Source organism: Anomaloglossus baeobatrachus, chromosome 9, assembly GCF_048569485.1.
Source record: "Anomaloglossus baeobatrachus isolate aAnoBae1 chromosome 9, aAnoBae1.hap1, whole genome shotgun sequence".
Lineage (NCBI taxonomy): Eukaryota > Metazoa > Chordata > Amphibia > Anura > Aromobatidae > Anomaloglossus > Anomaloglossus baeobatrachus.
The window spans coordinates 157971437-157990022 of record NC_134361.1 but is presented as its reverse complement, the minus strand read 5'-3'; the positions used below and the strand labels follow the sequence as shown (position 1 = coordinate 157990022).

The following is an 18586-nucleotide window of genomic DNA, read 5'->3' as shown; positions in this document are numbered from 1 at the left end:
TGATACAACCACGCGCGGATCGCTATCTCTGAGATCCAGCGCCATTTTGCTCCTCTTCTCAGTGATGTCACCGCTCTATAGACTCTGAGTCACTCTATGCTCTATCTCTTTTACAGTGTAAGTCTATGGGAGCCTCGTTCTGACGCTCCATAGACTTGCTTTGTAAAAAGCCACTTCCAGGTCATGTAAAGCGCAGTGTGATCCGGAGAATCTGCAGATTAGTGATGTCACTGACAAAAGAAGCAGACCGGCACTTGATCCTGGAGAAGATGGCAGTAGGTGAGTATATTATCACACTCTCCCTATACTACATGCACATATATGTGTATGTAGTAATGAAAAAATAAAAAATATTTCGAAAACCTCATCTCAATTACTATATTCACCCCCGTAAAATAAAAGTGGAATGTACTCTCCTCCAGTGCCTGCACCATTCCAGTGATGTCTGAGTCGGGGCTCGCATGACATTATTACGTGACCCCTGTAGCAAATCTGTGGCAACTGATGGGCACCTTCATTCTGTCTTCCGTTGGATGAAATGGACATCTGGAAGACACGAATAAGCAGCAACAGTTCCGGTTTTCACTGGATGTTGTCCAAAAGAAGGGAAGTGGCCCACTAGTGGCTGCTTCTCGGCTTCAGGGCTCACGTGACTGAACTTCACATGAGACACAACACAAACGTTCCTGGACCAGCGCCGGCACCGGAGAACAGAACAGGCGCTTTCAAATAAATGGTGAAAAAGAAATTAAACTCATGTTTATTGTGTGGTAACACTGACCTGGTTGTTGAATACTCTACACTCCTCTGTCGCCATGACCATGCATGTAAAGACTTTGACAGAGCGAGATCACTCCAACTTTCTGCTCGTAGGAACCACCTCAGTGAAATTGTGGGGTGCTATTGCACCTGGAGGTCTAATAATGGCCTCCAGTGTTTACCATGTACAGCAGCCCATTGGATCCCGCAGGGGCCGGGCTTGATGGGCTACTTGTCAGGCACACACTAATGGGCTTAGTAATGCACTGGACAAGCAACATGGGTCGTCGTGTATTTATATCTTGGTCGCTGAACACTGCAAAACCCAAAACATTTTGAAAAACCAAGCAAGAAACACTTTGCAAAAAAAAAATAGTGATCATACACCCCAAAATGGAACCATTAAAAAGCACCTCTTGTTACGCACAAAGCAGGTTCTTATACACCTCTGTAAAGAATATCTCTCTCTCATAATGTGATCACCACCCACTTGCTTCCCCCCCAAAAAAAAACAAATGTTGTAAAGCGATGCTTTGGGGTTTTTTTTTCCCAGCAAAAGTAGTAAAACCTAGAAGAAACAAAAAAAAAATACCCAAAGTAGATATGTATTTGTAAAATATATATTTACTATTGATGAGTGAGCAACTCCCAGGTTTGTGTGCTCGGTTACTCATAATGAGCAGTTGGATGCTCAGACGGCCTCGACTTGTGTACCCGAGTATAATGGAATTCAATGGGGGATTCCAGAATTTTTCCAGGAAACCATCTCCGGACACCTAAAAATTCTGATAGTGATTCACATAGTGACTGAAGACTTAAAGGAGTATTCCCATCTCCAAGATCCTATCTTATTATGTATTGGGTGTAGTAATAATAATAATGATAATATTTGCAAACACCTTCAATTAGAAATGTTGTATAGTTCTTCTGATTAGCTTTGTCTCTTACCTCATGGGAAGGGCATTGCAGTACCTTAGGTAATCATGGTTATGACCACAAGCAACTTACTTGCTGCGACTATATGCGTGGTCGTAACCATGGATACCTCAGGTCCTGCAATGCCCTGCACATGAGGTAAGCGACTGAATCAGGAGAACTGTACTATATTTCTAACTAGCTGTAGTACCCTGGCATTACCCGGGATAGTAACTGTCTCTCTGTCTCTCTCACAGTCTGTCTGTCTGTCTGTCTGTATCTCTGTCTGTTTTTGTGTGTTTCTGTCTATCTTTGTCTGTCTCTGTATCAGTCTTTGTCTCTGTCTCTCTCCCTCTTTCCCCGTCTGCCTCTTTCCCCGTCTGCCTCTTTTTTTCTGATCTGTCTCTGCCCACCAACATCTTATTACTTCACACGTAAGCTTCGTATACTATGAATGTCCTTTGTTCCTATAGCAACCAATCATAGCTCCTAGTAATAGCCTGTAGCTCGCAGCTCCAATCACTTTAATGGAGGCATGCTTTTTGGAGAGTAACTGTAAAGTGTGGGGTTAAATTTTCTTGTCGTCAAAACATAGTCTATGACGTTCCCTGAGTCACATGAGGCGTCTGTGCAAAAGTTTGTGATTGTAAATGCGACGGTGCGGATTCCGTTAGCGGACATACATATACAGTACATATGTGCCGCCCCTGTAGAACCGCTCGGATCCGGGGGTTGCTGTGGCTCGAGGGTCTCCGGACCCGGGGCTCGTGGCCACTTCAAATGTAAAGTGGGTATTTACAGGGGAAAGAGTTTGTGACGCCACCCGTGGTATGCGGTAAGGGGAGTACCACCACTGCCGATGCGAGTACCCAGGGGAGATGGAGTGGGGCAGCCAGATGATGTTTCCTCCACGGGTAGGGGAGGCCCTGGGACTCTGGATGGTAGAGGTGGTGTAGGGGGGGGCGTGGTGCAGGTTGGAAGCAGGGGAGGACAGCGTACTCACTCAGGCAATGTTGGTAGTGTTGTGACCGCAAAGCACACTCTGATACAAAGGTAAACCAAGTCTCTGGGTGCCGCTGCTCTCTTTGGGGAGTTCGTCCGGGTGTCAGTCTTCTCTGGTACTGCCGGATGGTCTGGAGCCTGCCTCCGTGCTCAAATTTTAGAATGTTCGGGTGACCAATTGGTTTAAAGCTGTCCGGGTCCCGCTCCCTACTTGTTGGTAGTGGAGCTGCGCTCTCAAGAGCTCACGCTTGGGATTTTTGGCTGCATGGATTGGAAAGCCCTATCCCCCTCTTTGCGCTAGTGCCCCCGATCTCTGAGCTTCTTGGGGACAGTACGTGAAGACGCTATCCTCCACAGGCTAATTGCTGGCTTGCCTGAAGCTACTCCCCAACCTAGGGTCCTGTACCCCGCCGTGCTTTCGGTCCCGGACCGGTTATTAGGATTGAGATGCTGTCCGTCCTCCAAGACCGGGTCTAGGCACCCAGCCTCAATACCCTGCGACCGGGTCTCTGACTCCTCCGGGCCCAGACCACCGTCTGCGACCCAACCGACTACATACAGGGAGCCACCACTCCCTCAGCCCCTCACTTCTTGAGGGCTAACACCGTTCTTCTCACTTCTCTCCCACCAGCCTACCCGACCCCCTAGGTGGGCGGCCCTATTCCAGCTAGGCAGTCCACTGGTGTGTCTGACAGAGTGTGATGTGAGGTGTGGTTGGGATTTGGATGCAGTACCATAGGTTGGGAACCCGGAACCATGAGGGGTTGAGTCCTGCACCAAAAGATAAAGAGGGTGCAGTACCCTGTGACACCCTGACTAGCATGCATGCATGCATGCATGCATACATACATACATACATACATACATACATACATACATACATACATACATACATACACTCAGCTTTATATATTAGATTGGAAGTATTTGTTAATAATATTATTACATCTACTACATATTAGGATAGGATCTTGGAGATGGGACTATCCCTTAAATATAAATAAATTAATAAATAAATATAGATCAAAAAATGTTCAGATTTTATAGTGTGTTTTTATTCTTGAAATAAAAAGATTGAATAAAAGATCATCAAAAAGTTTAATGTACTCCAAAAATACCGGTACAGCTACAGTTTGTCCCACACAAAAAACAGACTCATTATTTTAATTTTTCCCGTAGACAAAGCGGTCTTAAGGCTTAAGAATATGACCAAAAGTGTGACCAACAAAAAGTCATGATATATTATTAGTTTTTTTTTTTTTTATTAATTAACCCCCAGTCATATACTTATTTATTTATTTTTTCTTTATTGACCAAAGCCAGTTTTTTTTTTATTTTTGTGCGGGACAAGTTGTACTTTTAAGCAACACCATTCATACTGCCCCATATTGTACTAAAAAGAGCGAAAAAAAATTCCAAGTGTGGTATTTGCAAAATTAGTGCAATTCCCTGATTTATTTCTTTGTGGATTTTTTTTATTTACCATGTTCACAATTTGGTAAAACTGATTTGGCATTATGATTAGAGTTGAGCGAATACCTAACAATTCGTACTCGCTATACTCATAACGATTACTGTCTAATACTCGCGTATTCATTCCGAATATGATGTGTAATGCAAGTCAGTGGGGAATACTCGCAAAGTAATGAGTAACCTGAATTCCGCACTATTTACTACTCGTACAAATAGTACAGCAGTCAGTTACTCCATTACTTTGTGAGCATTCCCCACTGACACACTGTTCAGTATGACGCAAGTATTAGACAGTACTAATGGAGTACTAAAAAGTCATTCAGAAAAAGTTTATTCAGAGGGTCATTTATTATTCAACCCCCTCAAACCACAAAAATTCTGTTTCGTTCCCCTAAAGTATTAAGAAGTATTTCAGGCACAAAGAACAATGAGCTTCACATGTTTGGATTAATTATCTCTTTTTCCAGCCTTTTCTGACTTAAGCTGGTGTCACACATAACGACGACGACAACGACGTCGCTGCTACGTCACCATTTTCTGTGACGTTGCAGCGACGTCCCGTCGCTGTCGCTGTGTGTGACATCCAGCAACGACCTGGCCCCTGCTGTGAGGTCGCCGGTCGTTGCTGAATGTCCAGCTTCATTTTTTGGTCGTCACTCTCCCGCTGTGACACACACATCGCTGTGTGTGACAGCGAGAGAGCGACGAAATGAAGCGAGCAGGAGCCGGCACTGGCAGCTGCAGTAAGCTGTAACCAGCGTAAACATCGGGTAACCAAGGGAAGACCTTTCCCTGGTTACCCGATGTTTACGCTGGTTACCAGCCTCCGCTCTTGCTGCCAGTGCCGGCTCCTGCACTGTGACATGTGGCTGCAGTATGCATCGGGTAATTAACCCGATGCATACTGTAGCAAGGAGAGCAAGGAGCCAGCGCTAAGACCTGTGCCGGCCTAATCCGTTCTTATAAAAGACGATTATTAGCTGTATTTGCAAACAAGGGATTACTCCACAAAATATTAAACCTAGGGGTTGAATAATAATTGACCCACACTTTTATGTTGAAAATTTATTAAAATTTAACTGAGCAACATAACTTGTTGGTTTGTAAGATTTATGCATCTGTTAATAAATCCTGCTCTTGTTTGAAGTTTGCAGGCTCTAACTTATTTGCATCTTATCAAACCTGCTAAATCTGCAGGGGGTTGAATACTACTTGTAGGCACTGTGTGTGTGTGTGTGTGTGTGTGTGTGTGTATATATATATATATGTATGTATGTATGTATGTATGTGTGTGTATATATATATATATATATGTATGTGTGTGTGTGTGTGTGTGTGTGTGTGTGTGTGTATATATATATATATATATATATATATATATATATATATATATATATATATATATATATATATATATATATATATATATATATATATATATATATATATATATATATATATATATATATATATATATATATATATATATATATATATATATATATATATATATATATATATATATATATATATATATATATATATATAATCAGTTCAAAAGTTTAGGGTCACTTAGATATTTCCTTATTTTTGAAAGAAAAGCACATTTTTTTTTCAATGAAGCGAACATTAAGTTAAACACAAATACACTCTATGCATTGCTAATGTGGTAAATGACTATTCTAGCTGCAAATGTCTGGTTTTAATGCAATATCTACATAGTTGTATAGAGGCCCATTTCCAACAACCACCACTCCAGTGTTCTAATGGTACATTGTGTTTGTTAACTGTGTTAGAACGCTAATGGATGTTTAGAATTTCCTTGAAAACCCTTGTGCAAGTGTGTTAGCACAGCTGAAAAAACAGTTTTGCTTATTAGAAAAGCTATAAGGCTATGTGCGCACTTACCGGATTTTGCCGCGGATTTTTTGCGGTTTTGCTGCATGTTTCGCTGCAGAAAATGTTCATAACATCTCTGCAGTGAATCACCAGCAAAACCTATGGGCAAAAAAAATCCTGTGCGCACTAGGCGGAATTTGACAGCTGCATGTTTTGCTGCGGGATTCCCGCAGCAAAAACAATTGCATGTCAATTCTTTTCCGCACATCGCTGCGGGATTTCACTCCATTGACTCCAATGTAATCGGGAAATCCCGCAGGGAATAACGCAGGCAGCAAATTCTCTGCGGTTCACTGCGTTTTCCTGCGTTATTCCCTGCGGTATTTCGCGGTTTACCTCCGGTAATGTACATCGCCTGTCTGCGGTTTTGCAGGGAAGTGATGTCATTACAGGAAGAGGAAGCCGTGCAGAGAGTAAACACACACAAAGATCACACATACACAGACATCACAAACATAGATCACACAGACACATAGAACACACATAGAAAGAAAACGGAAATATAGAAAACAAAACACGTGGGCTCCGCTGTATATTTACCGTCCAGCCGAGGTAAGCACACAGCGGCGGCCCGGTATTCTTAGGCTGGGGAGGGAGAGGGGCAGGGTTAATGTCCCCCGCCTCACTCCCCCTCCCGCAGCCGAGAATACCAGCCGCAGCTGCCCCGGCACTGTCGCATGCATTATGCGGCAGCATCGGCGTGTCCTCGGCTCTTCCTGCTGCCGTGTAGCAGTGGCAGCAGGGTAATACAAGGGGTTAATGGTGGTGGATCACCGCCATTAACTCCAGGCTTGATCATGGCAGCGTCTATGTGACAGCTGACATGATCAACCCGTAAGTAAAGTGAATAAAACACAGACACCGAAAAATCCTTTATTTTAAATAAAACAAACAAGCCTCGTTCACCCTTTTATTAACCCCTCCCGCACCAAAGCTCCGGCGTAATCCACAGCTCCGACGTCCTGTGCTGCTTACATCCAGCCGCGACTGTCACAGACACAGCGCTGAATGAATGCAGCAGACAGCAGAGGTAATTACCGGTCATTTCCCACGGCCGGTAATGTGAACTCACTGTCGACCGTGGGAAATGCAGCGATCTGTCCTCTATCTATCTATCTATTCCTCTATCTATTCTTCTGTCTATCTACTATCTCAGAATTAAATGACTTTTTTTTTTTTCAATGTGCTTTATTGCATTGAATGCAATAAAGCACATCCCAACCCGCACGCTGCAAAACCGCGGCAATACCGCGAACAATACCGCGGTGAAACCGCAGCAAACCGCATGCGGTTTTCGGGTGCGGTTTGCCGCGTTTTTTTACCGCGGGTGCGGTAATCTTTGAGAGCATGCAGAATTTTCTCAAGAAAATTCCATTTCCCAGTGCGCACATAGCCTAAAACTTACCTTCCTTTGAGCTAGTTGAGAATCTGGAGCATTACATTTCTTGGTTCCATTAAACTCTCAAAGTGGCCAGAAAAAGAGAATTTTCATGTGAAACTAGACAGTCTATTCTTGTTCTTTGAAATGAAGGATATTCCATTCAAGAAATTTCCAAGAAATTGAAGATTTCATACAATGGTGTGTACTACTCCCTTCAGAGGAGAGCACAAACAGGCTCTAACTAGAGTAGAAAGAGAAGTGGGAGGCCGCGCTGCACAACTGAGCAAGAAGACACGTACATTACAGTCTCTAGTTTGAGAAATTAACGCCTCACAGGTCCTCAACTGGCAGCTTCATTAAATAGTACCTGCAAAATGCCAGTGTCAACGTCTACAGTGAAGAGGCGACTCCGGGATGCCGGCCTTCAGGGCAGAGTGGCAAAGAAAAAACCATATCGGAGACTGGCTAATAAAAGGAAAAGATTAATATGGGCAAAAGAACAGACATTGGACAGAGGAAGATTGGAAAAAGTGTTATAGACAGGCAAATCGAAGTTTGAGGTGTTTGGATCACACAGAAGAACATTTGTGAGACGCAGAACAACTGAAAAGATGCTGGAAGAGTGCCTGACGCCTTCTGTCAAGCATGGCGGAGGTAATGTGATGGTCTGGGGTTGCTTTGATGCTGGTAAAGTGGGAGATTTGTACAAGGTAAAAGGGATTTTGAATAAGGAAGGCTATCACTCCCATTTTGCAACGCCATGCCATACCCTGTGGACAGCGCTTGATTGAAGCCAATTTCATCCTACAACAGGACAATGACCCAAAGCACACCTCCAAATTATGCATGAAGTATTTAGGGAAGAAGCAGGCACCTGTATTCTATCTGTAATGGAGTGGCCAGCCCAGTCACCAGATCTCAACCCTATTGAGCTGTTGTGGCAGCAGCTTGACCGTAAGGTACGCAAAAAGTGCCCATCAAGCCAATCCAACTTGTGGGAAGGGCTTCTGGAAGCATAGGGTTATATATCTCCAGATTACTGCAGCAAATTAACAGCTAGAATGCCAAAGGTCTGCAAAGCTGGAATTGCTGCAAAGGAGCATTCTGTGAGGAAAGCAAAGTTTGAAGGAGAAAATTATTTTAAGTAAAAATCATTATTTCTAACCAAGTCAATATCTGAACTATAGTTTCTATTCATTATGCAACTCATTTGAGAAATACAAGTAGGATTTTTCATGGAAAAGACAAAATTGTCCTGGTGACCCCAAACATTTGAACTGTAGTGTGTGTGTGTGTGTGTGTGTGTGTGTGTGTGTGTGTGTGTGTGTGTGTGTGTGTGTGTGTATACAGTGCCTTGCGAAAGTATTCAGCCCCCTTGAATTTTTCAACCTTTTCCCACATTTAAGGCTTCAAATATAAACACAAAAATGTTAATGTTATTGTGAAGAATGAATAACAAGTGGGACACAATTGTGAAGTTGAACGATATTTATTGCTTATGTTACATTTTTGTACAAAATAAATAACTGAAAATTGGGGCGTGCAATATTATTCGGCCCCGTTTTAAGTTAATACTTTGTAGTGCCACCTTTTGCTGTGATTACAGCTGCAAGTCATTTGGGGTATGTCTCCATCAGTTTTGCACATCGAGAGACTGAAATTCTTGCCCATTCTTCCTTTGCAAACAGCTGGAGCTGAGTGAGGTTGGATGGAGAGCGTTTGTGAACAGCGGTTTTCAGCTCTTTCCACAGATTCTCGATTGCATTCAGGTCTGGACTTTGACTTGGCCATTCTAGAAACCTGGATACATTTATTGGTGAACCATTTCATTGTAGATTTTGCTTTGTTTTGGATGATTGCCTTGTTGAAAGACAAATCTCCGTCCCAATCTCAGGTGTTTTGCAGACTCCAACAGGTTTTCTTCAAGAATGGTCCTGTATTTGGCTCCATCCATCTCCCCATCAATTATAAGCATCTTCCCTGTCCCTGCTGAAGCAAAGCAGGCCCAAACAATGATGGTGCCACCACCATGTTTGACAGTGGGGATGGTGTGTTCAGGGTCATGAGCTGTGTTGCCTTTACGCCAAACATATCATTTGGCATTGTCCCCAAAAAGTTCAATTTTGGTTTCATCTGACCAGAGCACCTTCTTCCACATGTTTGGTGTGTCTCCCAGGTTGCTAGTGGCAAACTTTAAACAACACTTTTTATGGATATCTTTGAGAAATGGCTTTCTTCTTGCTACTCTTCCATAGAGGCCAGATTTGTGCAGTGTATGACTGATTGTTGTCCTATGGACAGACTCTCCCACCTCAGCTGTAGATCTCTGCAGTTCATTCAGAGTGATCATGGGCCTCTTGGCTGCATCTCTAATCAGTCTTCTCCTTGTTTGACATGAAATTTTTGAGGGACGGCCAGGTCTTGGTAGACTTGCAGTGGTATGATACTCCTATTTCAATATGATCGCTTGCACAGTGCTTCTTGGGATGTTTAAAGTTTTGGAAATCTTTTTGCAACCATATTTGGCTTTAAATTTCTCCACAACAGTATCACAGACCTGCCTGTTGTGTTCTTTGGTCCTCATAATGCTATCTGTGCTTTAAACAGATCACTGAGACTATCACAGAGCAGGTGCATTTGTACGGAGACTAGATTACACACAGGCTTATATTTATCATCATCATCGGTCTTTTAGGACAACATTGGATCATTCAGAGATAATCATTGAACTTCTGGAGTGAGTTTGCTGCACTGAAAGTAAAGGGGCCGAATAATATTGCACGCCCCAATTTTCAGTTTATTTTTTACAAAAGTTTAAAGTAAGCAATACATTTTGTTCAACTTCACAATTGTGTCCCACTTGTTGATTCTTCACCATAAAATTTAATTTTTTTTATCTTTATATTTGAAGCCTGAAATGTGGGAAAAGGTTGAAAAATTCAAGGGGGCCGAATACTTTCGCAAGGAACTCTGTGTGTGTGTGTGTGTGTGTGTGTGTGTGTGTGTGTGTGTGTGTGTGTGTGTGTGTATGTATGGGGGTTAAAGTGTTACTGTGATGTTGACCTGCAGAATAAGGAGATATCGGTGATCGAGAACTGTTTTAAAGGGAACCTGTCAGCAGATATTTTGCACTAAACATAAAAGATTCCCCCTCTGCGGCTCCTGGGCTGCATTCTAGCAATGTTCCTGTTGTTCTTGTGCCCCCTTTCTGACCAAAATAAAGACTTTATAAAGTGGTACCTTTTTGTATGCAGATACTGTAAATGGTACACGGGGGCGGGCTGCCTGGTGTCCGTTATTCTGCCTCCTGCCGCTTTAGGCCATCCCCCATCGCTCATTTCCATAGCTGTGGACGCCGTCCAGTGCTCCAGAGGTCCCCGCGCATGCCCAGTGCCTATCTCTCGTGGATGAGCACTGTGCCCAGTGTCACTGCTGGTGACGTGTGCGCAGGCTTTAGATTATGGGCGGCGCTTTGATTTTCATTACCAAGTAACCGCCCATAATCGCGTGACCGCGCTTTCCCCCTCTGCCTCCTTCGTTCTGCGCAAGCGCGGGCCTGCTGACCCCACGTTACCTCTTTCCCATCTTGCCCTGAGGCAGGAAATAGATGGGAGGAGCGCGGAGCAGGACACCACCGATCAGGATGAGACGCAGGATTGTCCTGCTCCGCGCTCCTCCCATCTATTTCCTGCCTCAGGGCAAGATGGGAAAGAGGAGGTAACGTGGGGTCAATACAGTTCTTGTTAAGCCCAGAAGTGGCAGGCCAAGAAAAATATCAGAAAGGCAGAGAAGAAGAATGGTGAGAACAGTCAAGAATAATCCACAGACCACCCCCAAAGACCTGCAGCATCATCTTGCTGCAGATGGTGTCACTGTGCATCGGTCAACAATACAGCGCACTTTGCACAAGGAGAAGCTGTATGGGGGAGTGATGCGAAAGAAGCAGTTTCTGCAAGCACGCCACAAACCGAGTCGCCTGAGGTATGCAGAAGCACATTTGGACAACCCAGTTACATTTTGGAAGAAGGTTCTGTGGACTGATGAAACAAAGATTGAGTTGTTTGGTCATACAAAAAGGCATTATGCATGGAGGCAAAAAAACACGGCATTCCAAGAAAAGCACTTGCTACCCAAAGTAACATTTGGTGGAGGTTCCATCATGCTTTGGGGCTGTGTGGCCAATGCCGGCACCGGGAATCTTGTTAAAGTTGAGGGTCGCATGGATTCAACTCCGTATCAGCAGATTCTTGACAATAATGTGCAAGAATCAGTGGCGAAGTTGAAGTTACGCAGGGGATGGATATTTCAGCAAGACAATGATCCAAAACACCGCTCCAAATCTACTCAGGCATTCATGCAGAGGAACAATTACAATGTTCTGGAATGGCCATCCCAGTCCCCAGACCTGAATATCATTGAACATCTGTGGGATGATTTGAAGCGTGCTGTCCATGCTCGGCGACCATCAAACTTAACTGAACTGGAATTGTTGTGTAAACAGCAATGGTCAAATATACCTTCATCCAGGATCCAGGAACTCATTAAAAGCTAAAGGAAGCGGCTGTGATTTTTGCAAAAGGAGGATCTACAAAATATTAATGTCACTTTTATGTTGAGGTGCCCATACTTTTGCAGCAGTCAAATTTTGTTTAAATGCGGATTGCACATTTTCTGTTAGTACAATGAACCTCATTTCAATCCAGAAATATTACGCAGTCCATCAGTTATTAGATATATGAAACTGAAATAGCTGTTGCAAAAACCCAATTGTTATAAAGAAAAAATGTTAACATTAATAGGGGTGCCCAAACTTTTTCATATGACTGTATACAGGCAAAAAACATATAAGGGATAAAATGTGCCAGTAACTTTTCAAATGCGGGAAGTTAAAGTTATGTCACCAGCCCCCAATGTAACTGAGAGCCAGAACGAGGCTCTCCTAGACTTGTATTGATTTGTGACCTCCAGTGTGCTCACTGTGTTTCATCACAAGAGCTGCCAGGAGGTCATAAATCAACGAGACTGACCCATGCTCTGGTGATAGGAGGTGAAACCATCGTAAGGTGAGTAGACATGGGTCAGGGTACTTAGATTTAAAGCACAACTGCAGCATTGCAATTAAAAATACAAAAAAAACAAAACCTGGAGTGCTTTAAAGTGTCTCACCGGACCCCTCACTCCACCCTACACTGAGGTCAGAGGCGAATGGCTGATTTAGATTTAGGATGAGCCTTGATGAGTTTCATCAACTTTAAATATTGAGAAAATGAGGCACTCACCGGTCTGTAGATATTTCAGAATGCTGTGTTTTATTCCGGCATAGGGGGATGGTGCAGGGATGGTGTGCACACGGACAACGGCCGTTTCGCACTGGTTGCTGATACTTCCACGGGTCTCAAAGCAAGTCTCCATTGGCTTTGAGCAGCAGCCAGTCCCGGCTCATGCTGTGCAACAATTGGTAACTGAAGAGTGGTGTCATCTGTAACATTACTGACGTTGCCACTCATCAAAGCTACCATCAAAGCCAGGAGTGGCTGCTGCGCAAAGCCTATGGAGTTTCGTTCTGAGGCTCTATAGCCTTTGATTATCAGAATCCAGGAACGTTGTGGGAAGCGCTGGATCATGTCAGACCTGTGTGGGACTTTGCTTTCTAAAAAATTGGTGATTGAGGAGAAAAATTGGTGTGTGTGGTGGGTTGTGTGGAACACCAGTGCTTGATGTTAGCTGTTTTTGGACAATTGACAGTTGACCTCAACCACAAAAAACATTGCCTCCGCCCTTGCTAATAACCCTGGTGCGTGGCAATCTGGGTAATGTGCTAGCATTGGAGTGTCTAATGTGATGCACCACTTCTGGGGCAACTGCGGGCTGTTATTTTTAGGCTGGGAAGGGCCCAATAACCATGAACCTTCCCAGCGTGACAACATCAGCCTGCAACTGTCTGCTTTTACCTTTGCTGGTTAACAAAAAATGGGTGCAACTCCACTTATTTTTATTCATTATCATCATTATTATTATTATTATTATTATTATTATTATTATTATTTATTATTATTATTATCAAGCCAAAATACCCTTTTAGTGCTACATGAAGGGCACTAAAGGGTGTAAGTTTATAATATTTAGGGAGGTTAGGAAATGACAAATCTGCAGGATATTGATTTATATATCGATCTGTTTAGAATGCTTTGATGTACAGAGAGAGGTTTATAGTATGTAACAGATGTTTAAAACTCATTGCATACAAATTGCATGCCCATGTCATTCGTATGCTAGGCGAAAAAATTGCACACTCTCATGACATGCGCATGACACTTTCTAACTTTTCTTTCTTTGAATCGGAGACCTTTTATAGTCTCAGAGTGAACCCTATTCCTGTGTTTGGCTGTTGGTATATTTTGCACTGAATCCACCAGCATAGTTGTGAGTTTTTGCAATGTGATGATACAAGGTTGCCCCCTGGTGGTGACTGTTATTAGTACATGTTTAATTCTAGTGGACTGTTAATGTGTGTTTTTGGTTTTTTTTCGCTTTGCTAGATATAATCCTTTCAGCTTTTACAATGTTTGGTCACTTATAACTCTTGGGTGGCATAATTACCTAATTAACCATTTGGTAGAGAAGCAATTTTGCTAACATTTGTGCAAGTTTGACTTTAGATTTTTGTTCTTTAATAAAAAAAGCCTAGCGCCATTTAGCTACAAATGCCACTACTCACTCTTCTATGCCTCTTAGTTGGATAATTTGATCACTAGGAAATCTGGTATAAGTGGGAGCACACCAAGGGAAACCTATTGGAACAGACACCAGGGCCGGACGGGCCTCAGGTTGGGCGTAGATACTTATGGTATATATATATATATATATATATATATATATATATATATATATATATATATATATATATATATATATATATATATATATATATATATATATATATATATATATATATATATATATATATATATATATATATATATATATATATATATATATATATATATATATATATATATATATATATATATATATATATATATATATATATATATATATATATATATATATATATATATATATATATATATATATATATATATATATATATATATATATATATATATATATATATATATATATATATATATATATATATTATATATATTATATATATGGCGTGGCCTAGCTCAGTATGTGAGTGGAAGCAGATCCTGTAGCTCCTGCCAAGCATCTAGAAAATCCCTAGGGTAGAAACCCAAAAAAACACTCTCAGAAGTCACAGGATGCAGCTGGATGACCCTCTGACCCCCCCTGACCTGATTGCAGTGCTTACTGGCACAGATATGACAAGGAGGGGGCCGAAAAAGCAGGTGGGAGAAGTGGAGGAGCAGAATCAAGATGGTGCCGTGGGCAGCATGGAGCAGAGAAAAGATAATGGTGCAGACGCTGAGGAGATCAGAAGACAGGCTGCAACACGGCTGGAGCGTTTTGCCAGGCAGGAGAGTGGTGCCCATCACAGAGAGACAGTGAGAGGTGAGCTGCAGATGAATATGGGACTTGCAGACAGCATGGTGCTGAGTGCAGGAGGAGGGAGGGGTGAGAGCAACGAGGGAGCTCAGGCCTGCATGGCATAGACAAATCCCAGATCTCAGGCAGCACAGCTAGGGGAGCTGACACAGAATATCCCTGAAGAGCCCACACTGAGACACATCCTCACAGCAGTAATGCTATGCAGAGCATCTATTACTGAGGTGACCCTGCAGCTAGGGAGCCTGAGAGAAGACATGGCATCCATGCGGCACAAGCTTCATGAAGTGAAAGAGAGAACAGGAGAAGTTGAGCAGAGAGTCAGTATCATGGAGGACCGCATGGCAGGATCTGGCAGAGACGGGCAGCGTGCAGCACAGCAAATAGCAGCACTCCTAGCAAAAACGTCTGACCTTGAAAATAGATCAAGGCGTAACAACCTGAGAATAATTGGCATTCCAGAGAAAGTGGAAGGTACATCCCCAACTGAATTTTTTGAGGAATGGCTGAAAAGTAAAATTGGATCTGAGCATCTCACCCCTCTATATGCGGTGGAAAGAGCCCATAGGGTTCCCACCTGCCCCCTGCCTCCTGGACACCCACCGTGACCTGTCCTGGCCAAAATACTGCACTACAGAGACAGGGATAATATCCTGAAGCATGCCTGAGGACACCCGGACCTGATCATCAATGGCTCCAAGATATCCATTTTTCCAGACTCCATAGAAGTGCAAAAGCAAAGAGCCAAGTTCATTGACCTCAAGAGAAGGCTGAGACAACTAAATCTGGTATACTCCATGATGTACCCGGCGAAACTCAGACTGGTAGCTGGAGGAATAGTGCACTTTTTCCTGGATACTAAGGAAGCGCTAAGATGGCTGGATAGCAATGAACAACGCTTGCGGCGGGAGGGTCGTGAAGGGGAAGCTGGAGACTGACTTTTGGGGCGTTTACCTCGGCAATCTAAATTTAAATCTACATTTAATGGACTCTAGAGGACAGGTGTCTGCAAACACCACTGAGGAATTGGAATCCTGGCTATGGAAAGGGACTTTCCAACTCATACTGGACTCTCAATGCATAGATACTGAATTAATTTTTATTCCCCCCCCCCCTCTTTTTTGTTTTTCCTTTTCTCCCCTCTCGCTCCTCTTATTCCACCCTCTTTCTTCTTCTTATACTACTTTTCTCTTTCTCTTCTTTGTTTTACCCACTTCCCCCTTTCTCCTTTTTTTTTTTTTTTTCCCTTCTTCCTTCCCAAAACTTGCTTTCGTTCTTCCCCCTTAATATTGAAAACATAAAAAAAAAAAAAAAAAAAAAAAAAAAAGGGGCATTGCGAGAATATGGCAGGACTGCAATACTAATCAAATGGACAGCCATATACCGTACACGACAAACAGGCGGGGACCGCCCCTCCTTCTGGAGGTCCTGGTTCTGGTGTTATTGATGGTTGATAGAGCCCTGTCCGTCGTAACAGAGGAAACACGACAAAAGATGGACGCTGTATCTGGCAGACTTGCCAAGGCAAACATATGCCCCTCCGTCCCTGATACAAAGGGGACTGGTGGCAACGATGTGTTACTATTAGAGTTGAGCGCGGTTCGTGGTTCGAGGTTCTCCAGTTCTAGGCTCGAGTGATTTTGGGGCCTGTTCTAGATCGAACTAGAACTCGAGCTTTTTGCAAAAGCTCGATAGTTCTAGAAACGTTCGAGAACGGTTCTAGCAGCAAAAAACCAGCTAAATCCTAGCTTGGTTTCTGCTGTAATAGTGTAAGTCACTCTGTGAATCACACTATTATGACATTTCAGTGTATAGTGTGCGTGAACAGCGCCTTCAGATCACTGCTGTTTCTATAATGGCAATCGCCATTTTTTTTTTTTTTTTTTTTTCCTTGTCTTCCTTCCCTAAGCGCGCGTGTAGTGGGGCGGGCCAGCATGTCAGCCAATCCCAGACACACACACAGCTAAGTGGACTTTTAGCCAGAGAAGCAACGGCATGTGTGATAGGATGTCCATGTCACATGTCCCTGCATTATAAAACCGGACATTTTCCTCCAGGACGCCATTATCTCTTCTGCGTCTTTGGTGTCAGACATCACTGTCGCAGCTCCGTCCTCCTGAGTCCTATCGCCGATACAGCTGTATGCGCTCCATACACAGCGTTAGACAGCTTAGGGAGAGCACTTTCTAGCAGTCCTTTTAAGGGCTCAAACCGGCAGGGTCAGAGAGCCATAGGTGACAGGTCCTGAAAACAGCGACAGCGTCTGTGTAGCCAAGGTCAGGGATTTCCTCCCTGCATTTCCCTATTAGGAGGGAATAGAAAGGCAGGCTTCCATTCCTCTACCCAGAGCCCCACAATCCTGGCACTGTACCCTCCTGTCCTCTGCACACTCCAACTCATTATAACTAAGCCATTATACTAGCAAACACTCAGTGTACCTAGTGGCATCCTATACGTGGTTATTGGACTTTGCTATAGTCCCACTAGTGCAAAGACATTTGCAGAGCGCGTCTGCCTGCATTGCACACTCCAACTCATTATAACTAAGCCATTATACTAGCAAACACTCAGTGTACCTAGTGGCATCCTATACGTGGCTATTGGACTTTGCTATAGTCCCACTAGTGCAAAGACATTTGCAGAGCGCGTCTGCCTGCATTGCACACTCCAACTCATTATAACTAAGCCATTATACTAGCAAACACTCAGTGTACCTAGTGGCATCCTATACGTGGTTATTGGACTTTGCTATAGTCCCACTAGTGCAAAGACATTTGCAGAGCGCGTCTGCCTGCATTGCACACTCCAACTCATTATAACTAAGCCATTATACTAGCAAACACTCAGTGTACCTAGTGGCATCCTATACGTGGCTATTGGACTTTGCTATAGTCCCACTAGTGCAAAGACATTTGCAGAGCGCGTCTGCCTGCATTGCACACTCCAACTCATTATAACTAAGCCATTATACTAGCAAACACTCAGTGTACCTAGTGGCATCCTATACGTGGCTATTGGACTTTGCTATAATCCCACTAGTGCAAAGACATTTGCAGAGCGCGTCTGCCTGCATTGCACACTCCAACTCATTATAACTAAGCCATTATACTAGCAAACACTCAGTGTACCTAGTGGCATCCTATACGTGGCTATTGGACTTTGCTATAATCCCACTAGTGCAAAGACATTTGCAGAGCGCGTCTGCCTGCATTGCACACTCCAACTCATTATAACTAAGTCATTATACTAGCAATTTTTGCTGCCAGTTTAAGGGCCGTAGTTGCATTGTCAGGGATATTTATTCTTTATTATTCTGCTGTTAATAAAGCTAGACCACCACTGCAATCTACACCACCTCTCAATTTTTACTACCACATTTTCAGTCCACAATCTTGTCGCAATCAACATGAGTGGCAAAATGACAGATGCTGGTGGAAAGGGGAAGAGGCGTGGTGGAAAAGGAAAAAAAGGTTTTGTCCGTGGGGAAGGTGGCAAAGCTCCATTATCATCTGCTGAAGATAGACCATCTACCAGCAAAAGTAAGATGTCTACTACTTACCGTGGACAATCCGATGTGCTCCCTTTTTTACGGACATGAACAACAGGAACAAAGGTAGATGATGGGCA

General features: G+C 43.2%; 1 protein-coding gene across 2 annotated transcripts in view; it reads left to right on the top strand.

Annotated features, from left to right (window-relative positions):
- Nucleotides 1-18586, top strand: part of KLF8 (KLF transcription factor 8) — a 121569-nt gene that overhangs the window by 63106 nt on the left and 39877 nt on the right. The window lies entirely within an intron of this gene.